Raw genomic sequence first — 17,908 nt, 5'->3', positions numbered from 1 at the left:
TTTAGCAACACTGACTTAGAATTAGTATTGCTTCCTGTGTTGACTATTCCTGAATTCGTTAGAGTTCTCTTTACTCCTTAGTAGTTAATTCCACTTTTAGTTAATATCCTTTATATTAAGCTTCCCGTGTTCAAATGACTGTGTCATTTAAGGACTACTGCAATGGAATTATACAGTAGGGGAGAATGGGCTCAATTCCAAATAGTGGGTAAGTGAGCAGGGATGGAGGAGTCAGCGAATGGAAAATTACTAAGAGGAAAAATCAGGGGCCAGGAGCATTCTGGCTAGAAGACAGACCAGGGTGATCAGACATCACCTGGGGGATGGTGAAGGATGAAGAACCTGATGAGATATCCAAGGTGATCAGATATCAAGGATGGGGGGTTCTGGTTAAACTGACTTAGCAGGGTTGGTTCTTGCTAAAGCTGGATCTCATAAGGAAGTTCAGAGAAGAGATGAGCCTAGGAGAAGGATTAGGAGCCTGGCTAAAGTTTGGTGAAGCAAAGAATCTTTGTCAAAACATTGACAAATGAGCATATCTATGAAACAGAAACAGACTCTCAGACACAGAGAACAGACTTCTGGTTGCCAGGTGGGGGGAGGGTAAGGTTGGAAGTTTGGGATTAGCAGATGCTAACTATTATGGATAGATAAACAGCAAGGTTTTATTGTATAGCACAGGGACCTATATTTAATATCCTGTGATAAGCCACAGTGGAAAAGAATATGAAAAAGAATATATGTATATGAATAACTGAGTCACTTTGCTGTGTAGCAGAAATTAACACAACATTGTAAATCAGCTATACTTCAATAAAAAAATTTTTTTAAGTTAAAACATAAAAACATTGACAAAGAGTGAAAATAGCCTTGCTCACAAGTAGAAACACAAACAGTTAAGAAGTTCCACATCACCAGTAAACAGAGAAATGCACATTAAGACTTTTTAAGACACCACCTTACACACAGATTTGAAAAAATTAGAAAGTCGGACAATGCTTTGGCAGTCTTGGCAAAGATGTGAGAATACAAGGACCCTCACTGCTGCTGGTAGGCCTGTGAATAGATACAGGTATTCTAGAGAGCACTTTTAACAGTATTTAATTGTGTGTGTGCGTGCTTGCACATACAGCCTGTGACTCAGAATTTCCTCTCCACGCAAGTTCATAAAGAGATGTGTCTAAAGACGTTTATCACAGGGTTATTTGTGGTACAGGGTAGTTAGCGGCAGTCCAGGTGTCCCATCACTAAGGGAACAGATACATTAAAAGTATCTGACACGATATGGAACCTTATGTAACAGTTCAAAGAAATTAGCTGGATGTGTGTAAAGGAACATGGAAAGAACTTAAAAATAGCCCTGTGTGAAAAATCGGTCAACAGAAATAAGAGCTGTTGAACAACACAGATTTAAAACACATACATTCATAAAACAATATTATATTAAAAACTTTAGGGGTCCATTCATATCCAAACACAAATCAGAGTGTCAATGCTGTAGATGAAAGGAGAAAATAATAAAACAAGAATATGCTGAAATTAAACAGGAAAAGGCCTTGCATGGATGATCATGTACCATCATGAACTGAGGAGGGTGATTACTCAAGTCTTTGCACTTAAAGTCCAAAAGAAAAAAAAAGGAAAGATGTAAACCCTATTTTTCTTGATATTTTTTCATTTCACAAATGAGATGTGATGCCTGGCTTTTGAGATAATCCATGTGAAGTGCTACATGAGTAACTCATCCATTTAACCGCACTTGAGCAAAGCACACAGCAATGGAAAGCCAGAGGACAGGAATAAAATAGAGTGGAAGACACACCTGTAAACTGAACTTAAACCAGAGCCTAAATGCAGCCTTCTCTGTGAAACTGGAAGTACAGCGTGGAAACAAGAATGAGCATATTGTCTGTGGCGTCAGATCAGTGACCCTAGCCTTATTTCCGTAAGCAAAAAAGAAAAATTGTTTGAAATTATATCTAACTATAAAAATTAGAATGGAGGAAACAGGTAGCCCCAAGACATCTGCAAAGACAGTTTAGTTGGCAAAAGTAAATTGTTTGGTATCATCGGGCAGTATAAAATACACTGTATACATATGTGTGTATACATCATATTTTAAGTGAATTGATCTCAGGATTCTGTTTGTTTCCAAAGTGGCTTCAATCAAACAGAAAACACAAAAGAGCCTGGTCTGATTCCAGGACTCTTCCTTTTTAGAGCTGCCAGGTCTACCCTCTTGCAGGGAATGAGAGCGGACAAGGCTGAATATTTCTCTGTTTCTGAAAGGGGCTTGGCTCACCGAATCCTTGCAGCTGCGTAGGCCACCTGTGGAATGAATCTGTTGCCCTTTTTGAGTTCATTCTTTCTCATCTCCAACTGCCTGCTTAGACAGATGATTGCTGGGAATTCACATATCTTTTGTTTTTCCTTAGCTTTAAAGCTGTAGCACCCTAACTTAAATTACACTCTCAAGTGAACAGGAGCCCTTTTAAATGGAAGACTCAGAGGTGAGGAAGTGAGGGAATGAGTGAATTCTTGAGTCTCTGCTGCAATATTATCATTTGACCCTCTGAATGTTTTTCTTTGGTTCTTAAAAATTCTCTTATTGGGATGTTAAAGTGAATGATCCTATAAGCTGTTTTTCATCAGAGTACTTAGATATTTGAAAACATTTTTGGCTACCATTTCATTTGGCTATTATTTCACAGCAGACTCACACTACAGGGTTTAACTAAAACTACATCAAGATATTCTTTAGCAGCATACCAAGTTTAATTCAAGAAAATTAACTTTAAAACGTATATACTACACTTAAAAAAACATAACTTGTAAAAAGTAAAGACATGCTGTTAAAGTAAAACTATCACATAGTCTGGATTTTATAGGGAAAAACTGTAGCAATTACTGATAAGTTCTCAACCTCTTTTTTCCACCCCCTCTACCTCCACTGAACAGCTCTCCTACATAATGAGTCTCACCTGGGAAGGACAAACATCTACACTATAGTTTGAAACGATTCCTCTTCTCTTTCCTTGTACCGTTTATTAGTTTTCAAAGTCCATATGGTGCTAATGATAAAAGTAACAGCATAATTCACAGACTGTTTCATGGACCAGTTCCTGCTTCACCTTGAACGGGATGACATAAAGCAGGCGTCCACGGAGCCACTGACATAAAACAACCGAGTCCTCACAGCAGAGAAGCAGTGAGTACCTGAACACTGTTTATGGCTCTTTTTAACCTTATAATTAAATTCTGCATTTCCTCTGCTATTAAAGTGTTATTTAGCACTCAATTTAAAGTTTACTGGCTAGTATTAAAGTATTTGCCATATTATCAAAAGCTTAAAATAATATTGATCAAACATTTTATGATGTAGTATCTGGATTTGGTTTTGAATGTTACTACATATTCATGTAAAAAGTTACAAAATAGAGCAAACATTTTGAACAAAAAGGAGAAAGGGCAAAAAGAGAAAATATTTTTCATAATTGTACCACCTAGAGAAGACTGCATTTTCCCGTACATACTTCTAGTCCTAGATAAGAATATTTTTGTCTTAAACAAGAATATTTTACTTGAAAATTTTCACCCAATGAGACATGATTTCTACAAAGGTGAGCTTCTGAGAAACCAACTTCCTTTGTGCAGACAGCCGATTCTACTCTGGGGGGAAGGAAATGGCTCATATCCTGAAAACAGGGCATCATTGTTACTCTATCAGAATTGGCATAAAGCCTTCTTCAGCCAGAAAGACAAATGACAGAGAATCCAAGAGCTCACCCGGTCTTAGGGGAAAGTGGTTTAAAAGCAGATTTTACTCACATACAGAGTACGCTAGGCATTTTCCATGTCATCTCTCTAATTATGACAACCCCAAAAAACATGTGTTTGAATCCCAGCTGTTCCTCACAAGGCAGGTAACCACAGATCAGTCAGAAGCCAGTCTCTGTCACATGTTCCTCATCTGTTAAACAGGGACAATAATAGCACAGACCTCACTGGGTTTTCACAAAGACCAATGAGTTAGTACAACAGAGGCCTTGGTGCCTAGCCTGCAGTAAGGTTTCCAAAACATCGGCTGCAGTGTTGGTACAGTCTTGGATTGCCTTCAGGATTGTATGAAATATTCTATTTGAAGCTCCTATCACATTTAGGAATTATTATTACAATACTTAGTATTACAAGGAGGATTTGTTCTTAACCACCCACCTTTTCACTTGGCAGCATTCCTCAGTTTTTCCCTCTAGTTCAATGCTTTCTGTGATCATGGAAATAGTCAATAATCTGTGCTGTTCAACATGGTGGCCATTAGCCAAAGATGGCTATTGAACTTAGAGGTATGGTTAGTGCAACAGAGGAATTGAACTTTTTGCTTTAATTTTAATTAATTTAAATAGTCACAGCTAGTTCCTTGATATCTGAGTGCTCCTACCCCCATCTCATCACAGTAATTGCCTTTAGTTGTTGTTGCTTAGTTGCTAAGCTGTGTCTGACTCTTTTGCGACCCCATAGACTATAGTTCTCCAGGCTCCTCTGTCCGTGGGATTTTCCAGGCAAGAATACTGGAGTGGGTTGTCATTTCCTTCTGCAGGGCATCTCCCCAACCCAGGGATTGAGGCAAAAAGCAAATCCACCTGTGAAGACTTTAGCAAACGTTTCCTCATTCACACTGTTTTGAACATCATTTTACATAAAATCTTTTATTCAATTGAAATATTGTTGACATAGTTCCTTCTTGATAAATGATAATACAATCATCCCCTTAAGAACATAGAAACAAACTGGATATATATCCAGTATCAAGCTTCTTGGCCAAGTCTGGCTTTCCAGTGAGCACTTCGCAAACTTAAAGAACGTAATCATCTTTTCCAAAAAAAGACATTTGGCAGTTTAGTTTTAAGTGTTTCTTTACAGATCTGGAATGAAAAAGGGATTCTTCTGTTATCAAACGCCCTGATTTTGTCTTTCGGTCAGTTCTTTGCCTCCCTGTGGCCTCTAACCCAGAGCCCCCTTCTGAACCTCAAGCTGATGCTTTCACCCACACCTCTTGGTGCTGAGTCTGAACTTGATGAGGTTCCCCAAGGGCAGCTACTCAGTAATTCAGAGCCTGTGACTAAGAGGCTAGGTTCCGAAAGTAAGCCAACATCCCCTTTTCCGAGTTCCAGAGTCCTGCTCCTCTTCTCTCTGTTATAAAGCCAATCTTAAATTCAGGCTCTAGATAAATCACCTTACACTTCTATCAAAGAAAAGCTATAAAATCAAAAGCAATTTTGCATTAGGTTAGACTAGCTTTTCCTTCTCTTCTGGGGAAAGGCTGCCACCTGCTGTAATACATTAGCATTGGGCTTTTGCAAGGTCACTGAACAACCATTTGCACATACAAAATAATGCATCACAACCCCACCTGCCTTCACCTGTGTGTGTCAGGGTAAATAGGAGGGTAAATCAGGAGGCATTCCTCTTAGTTCCTTGACATGGGGCAAAGAAGCAAACTTATCTGCTTGAATGGAGCCCAGAAGGAACTGGCATCATATATTCTAACTGGCATCTTAAATTCTAATTCTGAATATAAGAGCATCTTTTTTTCACTATTCAGCAACACTTTTTCAAATTAGCTCATAGTAACTTCATAAAATCTCTGCTGTTAAGAGGCTTATCACTTCCTCAATCCTTCTAGCCTCATGTATGTTTATCTATTCTTCACAGGCCTGGCAAGTCTTTGGTAGGTGAAAGGATGAGAGAAGAATAAAAATTAATAATTTGCTGGATAGTATCCCTGAGCCTTGCACTCAAAAAAAAAAAAATCCCCACAACTCCCTCCCCCTTCCTATCACTCTCCACTCCCACTGGGACGCCATCAATCACCAACTAGCTGTTGTAGTCTACCTATACAGACACACACACACACACACGCGCGCGCGCGCGCGCACTCAAAACTTTTTAGGAGTTGGTTTTACTTGTCATTTTCTTCCTGGCAAAAAGTGCTCACACCTCCTTCTCCCCTCCCTAAATTATGCCTTTGTACCTGAGAACTTAACAAACTTAAAGAATTACTTAGGGATTCCAACATTGAGTAAACGCAAATATAAACAAGATTATATTTACATCCAAAAATGCAATATCCAAAAAGTTTGCAGTATGACAAAAATAGAATCAAAACCCAGTAACTTTTAAGCAAAAATAGCTGAAAGAAGAATACCTTGATGTCTGGGTTTAGCTTTGTAGAATTCATGCCACTGATAACACTGATACAGATGTAAAATATCTGTGTAACATTTGCCAACCTCTTCAGGAAACTGTTCCTTTCCTTCCTGTAAATCAGGAAATTGCTAGATGACCACCCCAACCAACACCTCCTGCCTGCATTTACAGACAGGAAGAAGCAGGCTATGGAGGCAGGAAAGGAGAGAAATGTTTTTGTTGATGTAGGAGAAGCCTTTTTAAAAGTTGTATTAATAGTCAAAGAAATGAATCTTTGTAGTATCTGATGCTGCTGTGAGTGTGTGTGTGAGAGAGTATAGTTCTTTGAATACGATTTTTATGGCAATATTTTATTTATGGTAAGATTGTAACAATACACCTTCCCAGTTTTTATTTTCTGCTTCTACAGTTTTTTTAATCCTTTTAAAAATTCCTTTACACAGTTTTGTAACCTACACAGCACTTTTAATGTCTTGAACTATTACTTTGAGTTGTTACAGCAAAATTTACAAAATTATTCCCCAGTTGTTGAAGATTTAGTTTCCAAGCTTTTCATCTTAGTTAATACTGAAATAAATATCTTTGTGGAAAGTGCTTTTTTCCTTCTTCTAAGTTGGTTCATCATCCATTACGTGAGGGGCATGTAGTAAGAGCTTGGTAAATATTTGTTCTGTAAGTAGATTATTTGTAATAAATTATTGGGAATGAGAATATGAGATCAAATATTAAAAGAATTCTGGTGTAAACAGATAGTGTCTCTTGGTATAGATTAAGTAGATTTCCAAAAGAATTTTTACTTATTTGCAGTGTCATCAGATAAGTTGTTTAGCACATCATTTTCATCTTTTGTAATCTTGTTAATTAACAAGAGGTCACGGCATGACAATAATACTGCTGAAGCCAAAAGATGTGGAGAGGGAATCAATATGGGTCACATTTTAATTGTTTTTAAAGTCTGTGTTTAATATAGTTTAATTCTTTCTTTGAGTCATCATTCTAACTCACAGAGCAGACCATGTAATAGGATCAGTTAACGTCCCAGACTTTAACATCTTAGGCAATTTGAGTTTACTGACTTTAACCCAAAGAACCAAAGTGGAACAGAATTTGTTATAAGGTGAAGTATGGGCTACAGCAGAGGGACAAGAGGCCAAAGACCTTGGCCACTCAGACTGTGGTTCCTAGACAGCTACCTCCGCATCACCTGGGATGTAGGAAATGCAGAGGCCCAGACCTACTGAATCTGAACCTGCTGTTTAACAAGAGCTCCAGATGATTCTTTGCACATTAAGTTGGAGAAGCAGTGCCCTTGACAGTGAAAATTGCTGTGGCCAGTTGTCTATGGGCAGAAGTGGAAAAGAGAGCCACCGTGAATATTTAAGAACATGAATCTAAAGACAGTAAAGAGCTGTTGTAATTTTAAATTGGGAGCTTCTTTTGAAAGCATTCTCAATAGTATACACTGGCTTTTTAAAAAGTCAAATATATTTTATAGAGCTTGATATATAAGCTTATTTAGTGTATCACAGTAATTCAGACCCATTTATTTTTCAAATACAGATTAAGTCATACTAGCAGATAATCAATTATTTGATTTCTAATATCCTCTTAGAGATGATTTCAACACTCTTTGCTAAAATTCTTCCTGCCACCAATGAAAATAACTTGCTTCTCTATGAGATTTAAGCTACTTGAAAGCAAGAAACCTCACTTACTTATATCAGAGACTGTCTGAGTTACCTCTTTGGTTGACTTGTATCTACTTCCCTCTTGAGGACTTAAAACATCCAAAGATTTGGGTCTTAATTCAATTCTCTGAATCAGAATCTGTGGGTTTGGAGCTTAAGAATCTGTACTTACAAGTTTATTCTAATGCACAACAAAGTTTGAGAGCCACTATCTTTCAAGTTTTAGAAGAAAGCTAAACTGAGCTGTGGTTCTTAACCTCAGATGAACAATGGAACCACCTGGAAACCCTTAAAGAAACACTGATGTCTGGGTTCCACTCCCAGATATTTTTATTTAATTGTCCTTTACAGAGTCGGACACGACTGAAGTGACTCAGCAGCAGCAGCATATAGCCTCAGCATGGAGAACCATGGCGACCCACTCCAGTACTCTTGCCTGGAAAATCCCATGAACGGGGGAGCCTGGTAGGCTGCAGTCCATGGTGTCGCTAAAAGTCGGACACTACTGAACGACTTCACTTTCACTTTTCACTTTCATGCATTGGAGAAGGAAATGGCAACCCACTCCAGTGTTCTTGCCTGGAGAATCCCAGGGACGGGGGAGCCTGGTGGGCTGCCATCTATGGGGTCGCACAGAGTCGGACACGACTGAGGTGACACAGCAGCAATAAATAGTTATCTCATTGTACTCATCATTCACTTTGTGTGGAAAGAGAAGTGGCTGACGGTTAGAGTAGACTTAGAGTCCTGAGCAGTGACAAAGGGTTGGCCAACTGGTCAAGGTCTGAAAGAAGAAAGATTGGAAGATCATATGGTTCTAAAAATAAGTGAAGTCTTTTAAGACTTACCTGTTGGTACATATGGATCTCTGCTCCATCTCTTATCCATACTGCTCTTAAGAGGCTGCTACTTTCAATGTCTAACTATTTTATCTATTACTTATCTCTTTGTACTTTAGTAATTTGCTCACTCAGCTATTTCTTGATTTATCAATTTAAGATATTGTCTTTTGACATCCTGTTATGGTGGTTGAGAATTTACCTCTTTTATTCAACCTCCACTTTCCTTCCCTACCTCCTCCCACTTTATCTTTATGATAATCTTTAAATGTCACAGGGCTTCCCTGGTGGCTCAGCTGGTAAAGAATCTGTCTGCATTGTGGGAAACCTGGATTCTATCCCTGGCTTGGGAAGATCCCCTGGGGAAGGGACCAGCTACGTACTCCAGTATTCTGGCCTGGAAAATTCTACGGACTGTGTAGTCCATGGGGTCACAAAGAGTTGTATCCCACTGAGTGACTTTCACTTTAAATGTCACATGGCAAGACTTCTTGGCAAAAATGTCACAGGCAAAAATATTTTGATTAATTCAGTAATAAGAATTTACATGATTATATATATAAAGATTTTCGAGTCTCAAATGGCCAGCAATATTTTTTAAAATATTTTTTCAAGTCTCCACATGCAAAATCATCAATCTAACAGTTCCATTTTTCTTTTTTTTTCCTCAAAAAAGAAAAAAAATCCCCTCTCCTCTTGATCTAATCAAGACTGAATGAACCCTAGGCTTGAGATATGGTTGTCGTTCTAGGACTTCTCTCACCGTCCTCTGGGTTAGCACTTTCCTTTCCTGGAGTCCTTGTCATCTTTCTCAGTTGACTCTCTTATAGCTCTGAAATAGTAATCTCTTTGGAAAGGGTATATAAGACATAAATTTTTGAAGTTTTGAATCTCTTAAAATGTCTTTATTCTACCCTCACACTATATTGGTTGGATGTAAAATCTTAGCTAAACAAAATTTCACTTCAGAATGTTGAAGATAATATTCCATTGTCATTCCAAAATGGAGTGATACTGTTGATACAATCGTCTTTACCCTCTTTGGAAGCTCTTAAGACTTTTATTTTCAGTGCACTAATATTTCATCATCATCTCCTTGTTACAGGCCTTTTTTCAAACTTTGGGTTGGAAATTTCAACCTGGAGATTCATGTTCTTCACATTAAATAAATTTTCTAGGATTTCACTTATAATTTTTTCTCTGTCATTTTTGTTCTGTGCTCCTGGAACTGGAACTCTAAACAATGGAATTTCTGTTTGATTTTTTAAGTCTTTTCCATTTTTCTCCTCCTTTCTATCTCTCTATCTTCTTTGTCTTCAATATTCTCCTGAACTTCTTTGGGACTTTTTATTTCAGTGATCAGATTTTTAATTTTCAAATTATTTTTTTAAATATTTTTTTTTCTGCATCCTGTATCGTTTGTTTTCTCCAAGTTCCGTTTTTAGTTGTCTCTGATGTTGTGAGCTTTTTAAAAAATATTTATTTATATTGGAGCACAGCTGATTTACAGTGTTGTGTTAGCTTCAGGTGTGCAGCAAAGTGATTTAATTCTCTGTTTGCTCAGTGGTAAAGAATTTGCCTGCAATGCAGGAGACACATGTTTGATTTCTGGGTTGGGAGGATACCTTGGAGAAGGAAATAGCAACCCGTTCCAGTATTCTTACCTGGGAAATCCCACAGACAGAGGAGCCTGGGAGGCTATAGTAAGTCCATGGGGTTGCAAGAGTCCAAGAGGACTTCTTGACTCAACCACCACCACATACATATTATCTATTCCTTTTCAGATTCTTTTCCATATATGTTATTACAGGGTATTGGGTAGACTTCCCTGTGCTATATAGTAGGTCATAGTTAATTATTTATTTTATATATAGTATTGTGTATATGTTAATCCCAACCTCCTAATTTACCCCTTCCCCTATCTTTCTGCTTTGGCAATCCTAAATTTGTTTTCTGAGTCTGTTTCTGTTTTGTAAATAAGTTTATTTGTCTCATTTTTTAGATTCCACATATAAGTGGTATATGGTATTTGTCTTTGTCTGATTTACTTATTCTGATAATCTCTCATCCATCTGTGTTGTTGCAAATGACATTATTTCATTCTTTTTTATGGCTGAGCAATATTTCAAGGCTTTACTTTTTAATTTTTTGGTTGCATTCTGCAGCATGTGGGATCTGGTTTCCCCAACCAGGGATTGAACCCATGTCCCCTGCATTGGAAGCTAAGAGTACACTGCCAGGGAAGTCCCCCACGGCTTTTCTTAATTGTCTGGTGACTCTTAGATCTCTGTTCTGTTAAGTTACAAAATCAACTCAAAAAGTTACACATGTATACCTGTGGTGGATTCATTTCGATATTTGGCAAATCTAATACAGTTATGTAAAGTTTAAAAATAAAAAAAATAAAAAAAAAAAAAGTTATTTGAAAGCACTTGCTGAGGTGAAGCGGAGAAGGCCATGGCACCCCACTCCAGTACTCTTGCCTAGAAAATCCCACGGACAGAGGAGCCTGGTAGGCTGCAGTCCATGGGGTCACAAAGAGCCGGACACGACTGAGCGACTTCACTTTCACTTTTCACTTTCATGCATTGGAGAAGGAAATGGCAACCCACTCCAGTGTTCTTGCCTGGAGAATCCCAGGGACAGAGGAGCCTAGTGGGCTGCAGTTTATGGGGTCGCACAGAGTCGGACACGACTGAAGCGACTTAGCAGCAGCAGCAGCTGAGGTGAAGGGAGCAGGTCATATGACAGGCTTCTCTTAGGATGATCAGCTGGTACACTAGCCTTTTTTATTGGCCAATTACCTAATGCCAGTGTGTGAAAATATCTTTTTCTGAGGCTATTTAGTTTTTCCATGGAAGAATCCTCCATTCTCTTAAACATTTTGTAAGCAAGGTGTAGAAATGGATCTGAGTAACATTTGACTTACTACTTGCTGACCTTGTTTACATATTTAAGGCTGGAGATTCAAGATTCAAACCCACATTAACAAAAATAGATGGAAAGTACATATACCAATATTTAAAAATAGTTATCTCCTATTATGGATTCATGGTTGGTTTTAATTTTCTTCTTTTTCTGATTAATTAATTATGTGATTTTAAAAAATTATTAAAATAAAGATAACATATATGAAACAAACTGCTGAATTTTTTAACGGGAAAAAAAGATTTCAACATATATTTCACCAAAGAAGATAGATAGCAAATAAGGGTTAACACATGAAAAGATGCACAAAATCTTTGGTCATTAGGGAAATAACAAATTAAAACCACAATGAGCTACCACTATACACTCATTAGAATGTCTTCTAAAAACAAAACTTATACCAAGTGCTAGGACACAGAGCAATTCTGATACATAGTTAATGGGGATGAAAAATTCTGAAAAAATTTTGGAAACAAGTTGGCAGTTTTCATGAAGCTACACACTTATGATCAAATAATCCCACTCCTAGGTATATACCCAAGAGAAATGAAACTATACATTCACAAAAAAACTTGTATGTGAATATTTATAATAGATGTATTCATAATAGGAAAAATCTGGAAATAACCCAATATCCTTCAAGTGTTATACCTCTGTACCATGGAATCAGTTCAGTTCAGTTCAGTTGCTCAGTCGTGTCCGACTCTTTGTGACCCATGAACCACAGCACGCCAGGCCTCCCTGTCCATCACCAACTGCTGGAGTCCACCAAAACCTATGTCCATTGAGTTGGTGATGCCATCCAACCATCTCATCCTCTGTCGTCCCCTTCTCCTCCTGTCCTCAATCTTTCCCAGCATCAGGATCTTTTCAAATGAGTTAGCTCTTCGCATTAGGTGGCCAAAGTACTGGAGTTTCAGCTTCAACATCAGTCCTTCCAATGAACACCCAGGACTGATCTCCTTTAGAATGGACTGGTTGGATCTCCTTGCAGTCCAAGGAACTCTCAAGAGCTTCTCCAACACCATAGTTCAAAAGCATCAATTCTTCAACACTCAGCTCTCTTTATAGTCCAACTCTCACATCCATACATGACTGGGGAAAAACCATAGCCTTGACTAGATGGACCTTTGGTGGCAAAGTAATGTCTCTGCTTTTTAATATGCTGTCTAGGTTGGTCATAACTTTCCTTTCAAGGAGCAAGCGTCTTTTAATTTCATGGCTGCAATCACCATCTGCAGTGATTTTGGAGCCCCCCAAAATAAAATCAGCTACTGTTTCCACTGTTTCCCCATCTATTTACCTGATGAGACCGGATGCCATGATCTTAGTTTTCTGAATGTTGAGCTTTAAGCCAACTTTTTCACTCTCCTCTTTCACTTTCATCAAGAGGCCCTTTAGTTCATCTTCACTTTCTGCCATAAGGGTGGTGTCATCTGCGTATCTGAGGTTATTGATATTTCCCCTGGCAATCTTGATTCCAGCTTGTGCTTCCTCCAGCCCAGTGTTTCTCATAATGTACTCTGCATATAGGTTAAATAAGCAGCATGACAATACACAGCCTTGACATATTCCTTTTCCTATTTGTAACCAGTCTGTTGTTCCATGTCCAGTTCTAACTGCTGCTTCCTGACCTGCATACAGGTTTCTCAAGAGGCAGGTCAGGTGGTCTGGTATTCCCATCTCTTTCAGAATTTTCCACAGTTTATTGTGATCCACACAGTCAAAGGCTTTGGCATAGTCAATAAAGCAGAAATAGATGTTTTTCTGGAACTCTCTTCCTTTTTCAATGATCTAGTGCTCAGCAATTAAAAGATATAAATTATTGAAATGCCAGCAATATGGATGAATCTCAAATGCATTATGCTGAGTGAAAGATGCCAGACTTAAGAGGCTATATATTATCTGATACCATTTATATAGGGATAGAGAACAGGTCAGTGGTTGTCAAGGGTTTGTGGTGAGGGGATGGACTGACAAAGGAAAGCCTTAGGGAATTTTTTGAGTGATGGCAGTGTTCTGTGTCTTGATTATGGGACTCTTTATGTTTGTCAAAACATATAATGCTATTCACCAAAGCCAGTGACTTTTATTGTACATAAACAGTAAAAAAAAAACAAAAAACAAAAAAACACCAACCATCTCCATGTGTTAAGATTATAAGAAAATACATTCAGTTCAGTTCAGTCGCTCAGTCCGACTCTTTGTGACCCCATAGACTAGAGCATGCCAGGCTTCCCTGTCCATCACCAGCTCCCGGAGCTTGCTCAAATTCATGTCCATCGAGTCGGTGATACCATTCAACCATCTCATCCTCGTTGTCCCCTTCTCCTGCCTTCAATCTTTCCTAGCATCAGGGTCTTTTCCAATGAGTCAGTTCTTTGCATCGGTGGCCAAAGTATTGGAGTTTCAGTTTCAGCATCAGTCCTTCCAATGAATATTCAGGACTGATTTCCTTTACAATTGACTGGGTGCTGAGTACTTCAAAAGGATCCTCTAGTGGTTCCGTGAAATAGCAAGACCCCTCTGGCATTAAAATATAATTAAATTGATAAAATTAATTCACATAGAGATTCTGAAACATATCTATCGTATGTTGCCTTTTTTTAAAAGCAGAAAATGATACACCAAAATTTATTACAATACCACAACCACTCAATTAGCCCAAACCCACCATAAACTTGTGAAGGATTTAAAGAAAAACCTGAAAAAAAATAACTACCAAAATAGTACTCAAAACAAATACAATGTATGTCATCATTATTCTTACAGGCAATAACTTGTAAAATCATCATCACATCTTAACTATAGGAACACTAATAATCAACATTAAAAAATCCCATGCATTAATCAAAATTGTTAACAGTGCGTTTATTGACTTACCAGCCTTATCAAACAGTTCAGCATGATATCATGTTGTCTTAACACTGATAATGCTTAGCCTATGAAGTCCTAAGAACTACATCTTTAGCCTTTGAGAAGATGAGACATGAGTCAAAGAGAATTTGGATAAGACAAAGTTACATCGATGCAACTCTATCTCTCCTATTCCATTTGTTAAACACAAATTTATAATTATTCACAAATATTTGTTGGTGTCTTTATATATATAATGTGTGTATATATATGTGTGTGTGTAATATGTATATATAATATATGTATTAAAGAAGTGATAGAGAATAGAGAGATGAATCTTATGCTTAATGTCTAGTATAGGAAACAAGCCTCATAATATGTGTCCATATTAAAAGGCAGAAAATGACTAATGCCTCATAAGTGGTATAGAGGAGAGATAAGGAGAAGAATCTTGCTTTTTCATAGTAGTGAGCTCAAAAATCACTTTCTGGAATAAACTTCATTTTTAAAAGTTTATTCAAAGAAGAGATAGAATGTGTATTTGCAGATTTGGGGCAGGTAGGCAGAGGCCCAGGGAGAGTAATCCAAGAAATGAAGAAAAATAAAACAAAAAGAAACTAAAAGAAATTCTTTTTCAAATAATGAGGAAGTAGCTATGAATACACCAGCTCCCACCACCACCATTATCCTCTGAACAGATCTGATATATTGGCCACTTCACTCACCATGCTGATTTGTCTCCAACCTTGCAATAGCTATTATAGATACAGAAGAATCTTCAGCATGAGCCCACCTAGTTCTTGGGTTCTAATCACCTGAAATTTGATATTGTTGTTTGTCATTAAATGCTAATATATATGATTACTCAGTTAAAAATATATTTCTTATTTCAGCCTTTCTCTCCATGCCCTTCTTTGCCATTATAAATACTATCCCTTTAAAAATATCTCATGAAATCATAGATGCTTCTCTAGTATTTCCATTAATATTAAACTTTATTTTAAATGTTCTTGTTCATGTATTATTCAACCAGATTAAAAGGAGGAACAGATCAAGTTTCATGAGCCTCTTTAATTGCAATTTTCAGTACCTCAATCATGTTCCTTTATACTCTTTTTTCTCTCTTGCAGGCTAAATAATCACTTTGAGTCAGTTGCTGCAGTGAAACTTGAAACCTGTTCATTGCAGAAGCCTGCAATTTAGCAGAAAAGAAGACACACCAGAATCTTCTGTTCCAGCTGTAACTTGAGGATTCTGGTCTTTTTTTTTTTTTTTTTTTTAAAAAGGCTTATATTTCTAGTTAGTTTAAATAAGTTTGCAAAGTTGTTGTTCTTAACCAATTATACTTGCCCACAACTCCTAGACAGCCCACTGTAGTCTTAAGAGACATAACACTGTGTGTGTTAGTTGTTCAGTCGTGTCCGCCTCTTTGCCACCCCATGGTCTGTCCATGGAATTCTCTAGGCAAGAATACTGGACTGGGTTGTCATTCCCTTCTCCAGGGTATCTTCCCCACTTGGGTCAAACCTGGGTGTCCTTCATTGTAAGTAGATTCTTTACTGTCTGAGCTACCAGGGAAACTCAAGATATAATACTAGGGCCTCCCTGGTAGCTCAGACAATAAAGCGTCTGCCTGCACAATTTGTGGGAAATGACACATGCTGGTTAAATGAATTTTCTGGTAATTCTTTCTCTCTATCTAGTTGAATGATTCAGAATTTTGAGTGGCTTCATTTCTGGAAATGGTGGTGTTATTGAAAGGAGGCAGGTGCTGCTAGTGGTCGAGTGTACGTGATAATACTGTGTTGTTGTCATTTGTTTCTTTCTCCCAAGGGCAAATCCTCTCTCTCTCCCCCTCCCTCTTCTGTGTGTGTGTGTGTGTGTGTGTGTGTGTGTAATAGGAGGTGCCAATTAATTCTAGTTGAGTTCTGGTTAACTTCAGGTTTTATTGTTAAGAGACCAAATTACCTCAGCTCTAAAATACCAGAACTATTATTTTTTTACTCTTAAAGTTACTGGGCCTTCTAAACTAAAAAAATATGTTATTCACAAAGCTATGTCACTAAACAATGTGAGACATGACATTGTTCAGTTCAGTCACTCAGTCGTGTCCAGCTCTTTGCAACCCCATGAATCGCAGCACGCCAGGCCTCCCTGTCCATCACCAACTCCCGGAGTTCACTCAGACTCACGTCCATCGAGTCAGTGATGCCATCCAGCCATCTCGTCCTCTGTCGTCCCCTTCTCCTCCTGCCCCCAATCCCTCCCAGCATCAGAGTCTTTTCCAATGAGTCAACTCTTCGCATGAGGTGGCCAAAACTGGAGTTTCAGCTTTAGCATCATTCCTTCCAAAGAACACCCAGGGCTGATCTCCTTCAGAATGGACTGGTTGGATCTCCTTGCAGTCCAAGGGACTTTCAAGAGTTTTCTCCAACACCACAGTTCAAAAGCATCAATTCTTCGGCACTCAGCCTTCTTCACAGTCCAACTCTCACAACCATACATGACCACAGGAAAAACCATAGCCTCGACTAGACGGACCTTTGTTGGCAAAGTAATGTCTCTGCTTTTTAATATGCTATCTAGGTTGGTCATAACTTTCCTTCCAAAGAGTAAACGTCTTTTAATTTCATGGCTGCAGTCACCATCTGCAGTGATTTTAGAGCCCCCCAAAATAAAGTCTGACACTGTTTCCACTGTTTCCCCATCTATTTCCCATGAAGTGATGGGACTGCATGCCATGATCTTAGTTTTCTGAATGTTGAGCTTAAAGCCAACTTTTTCACTCTCCACTTTTACTTTCATCAAGAGGCTTTTTAGTTCCTCTTTACTTTCTGCCATAAGGGTGGTGTCATCTGCGTATCTGAGGCTATTGATATTTCTCCCAACAATCTTGATTCCAGCTTGTGCTTCTTCCAGTCCAGTGTTTCTCATGATGTAGTCTGCATATAAGTTAAATAAGCAGGGTGACAATATACAGCCTTGACGTACTCGTTTTCCTATTTGGAACCAGTCTGTTGCTCCATGTCCAGTTCTAACTGTTGCTTCCTGACCTGCATACAGATTTCTCAAGAAGCAGGTCAGGTGGTCTGGTATTCCCATCTCTTTCAGAATTTTCCACAGTTTATTGTGATCCACACAGTCAAAGTCTTTGACATAGTCAATAAAGCAGAAATAGATGTTTTTCTGGAACTCTCTTGCTTTTTCCATGATCCAGCGGATGTTGGCAATTTGATCTCTGGTTCCTCTGCCTTTTCTAAAACCAGCTTGAACATCAGGAAGTTCATGGTTCACGTATTGCTGAAGCCTAGCTTGGAGAATTTTGAGCATTGCTTTACTAGCATGTGAGATGAGTGCAATTGTGCAGTAGTTCGAGCATTCTTTGGCATT

At 38.3% G+C, this 17,908-nt stretch overlaps 1 protein-coding gene across 1 annotated transcript in view; it reads left to right on the top strand.

Annotated features, from left to right (window-relative positions):
• The first annotated feature begins 2,488 nt into the window (after nt 1-2,488).
• The window catches only part of VPS54 (VPS54 subunit of GARP complex), a 144,486-nt gene continuing 129,066 nt past the window's right edge, over nt 2,489-17,908 (top strand). The window contains exon 1 of the mRNA XM_055540451.1: nt 2,489-3,208. The gene's annotated coding sequence lies outside the window, so the exon portion shown is untranslated. The remainder of the gene's footprint in view (nt 3,209-17,908) is intronic.

This window comes from Bubalus kerabau, chromosome 11 (genome assembly GCF_029407905.1).
Source record: "Bubalus kerabau isolate K-KA32 ecotype Philippines breed swamp buffalo chromosome 11, PCC_UOA_SB_1v2, whole genome shotgun sequence".
Taxonomy (NCBI): domain Eukaryota; kingdom Metazoa; phylum Chordata; class Mammalia; order Artiodactyla; family Bovidae; genus Bubalus; species Bubalus kerabau.
This window is presented reverse-complemented; position numbering and strand designations above follow the sequence as displayed.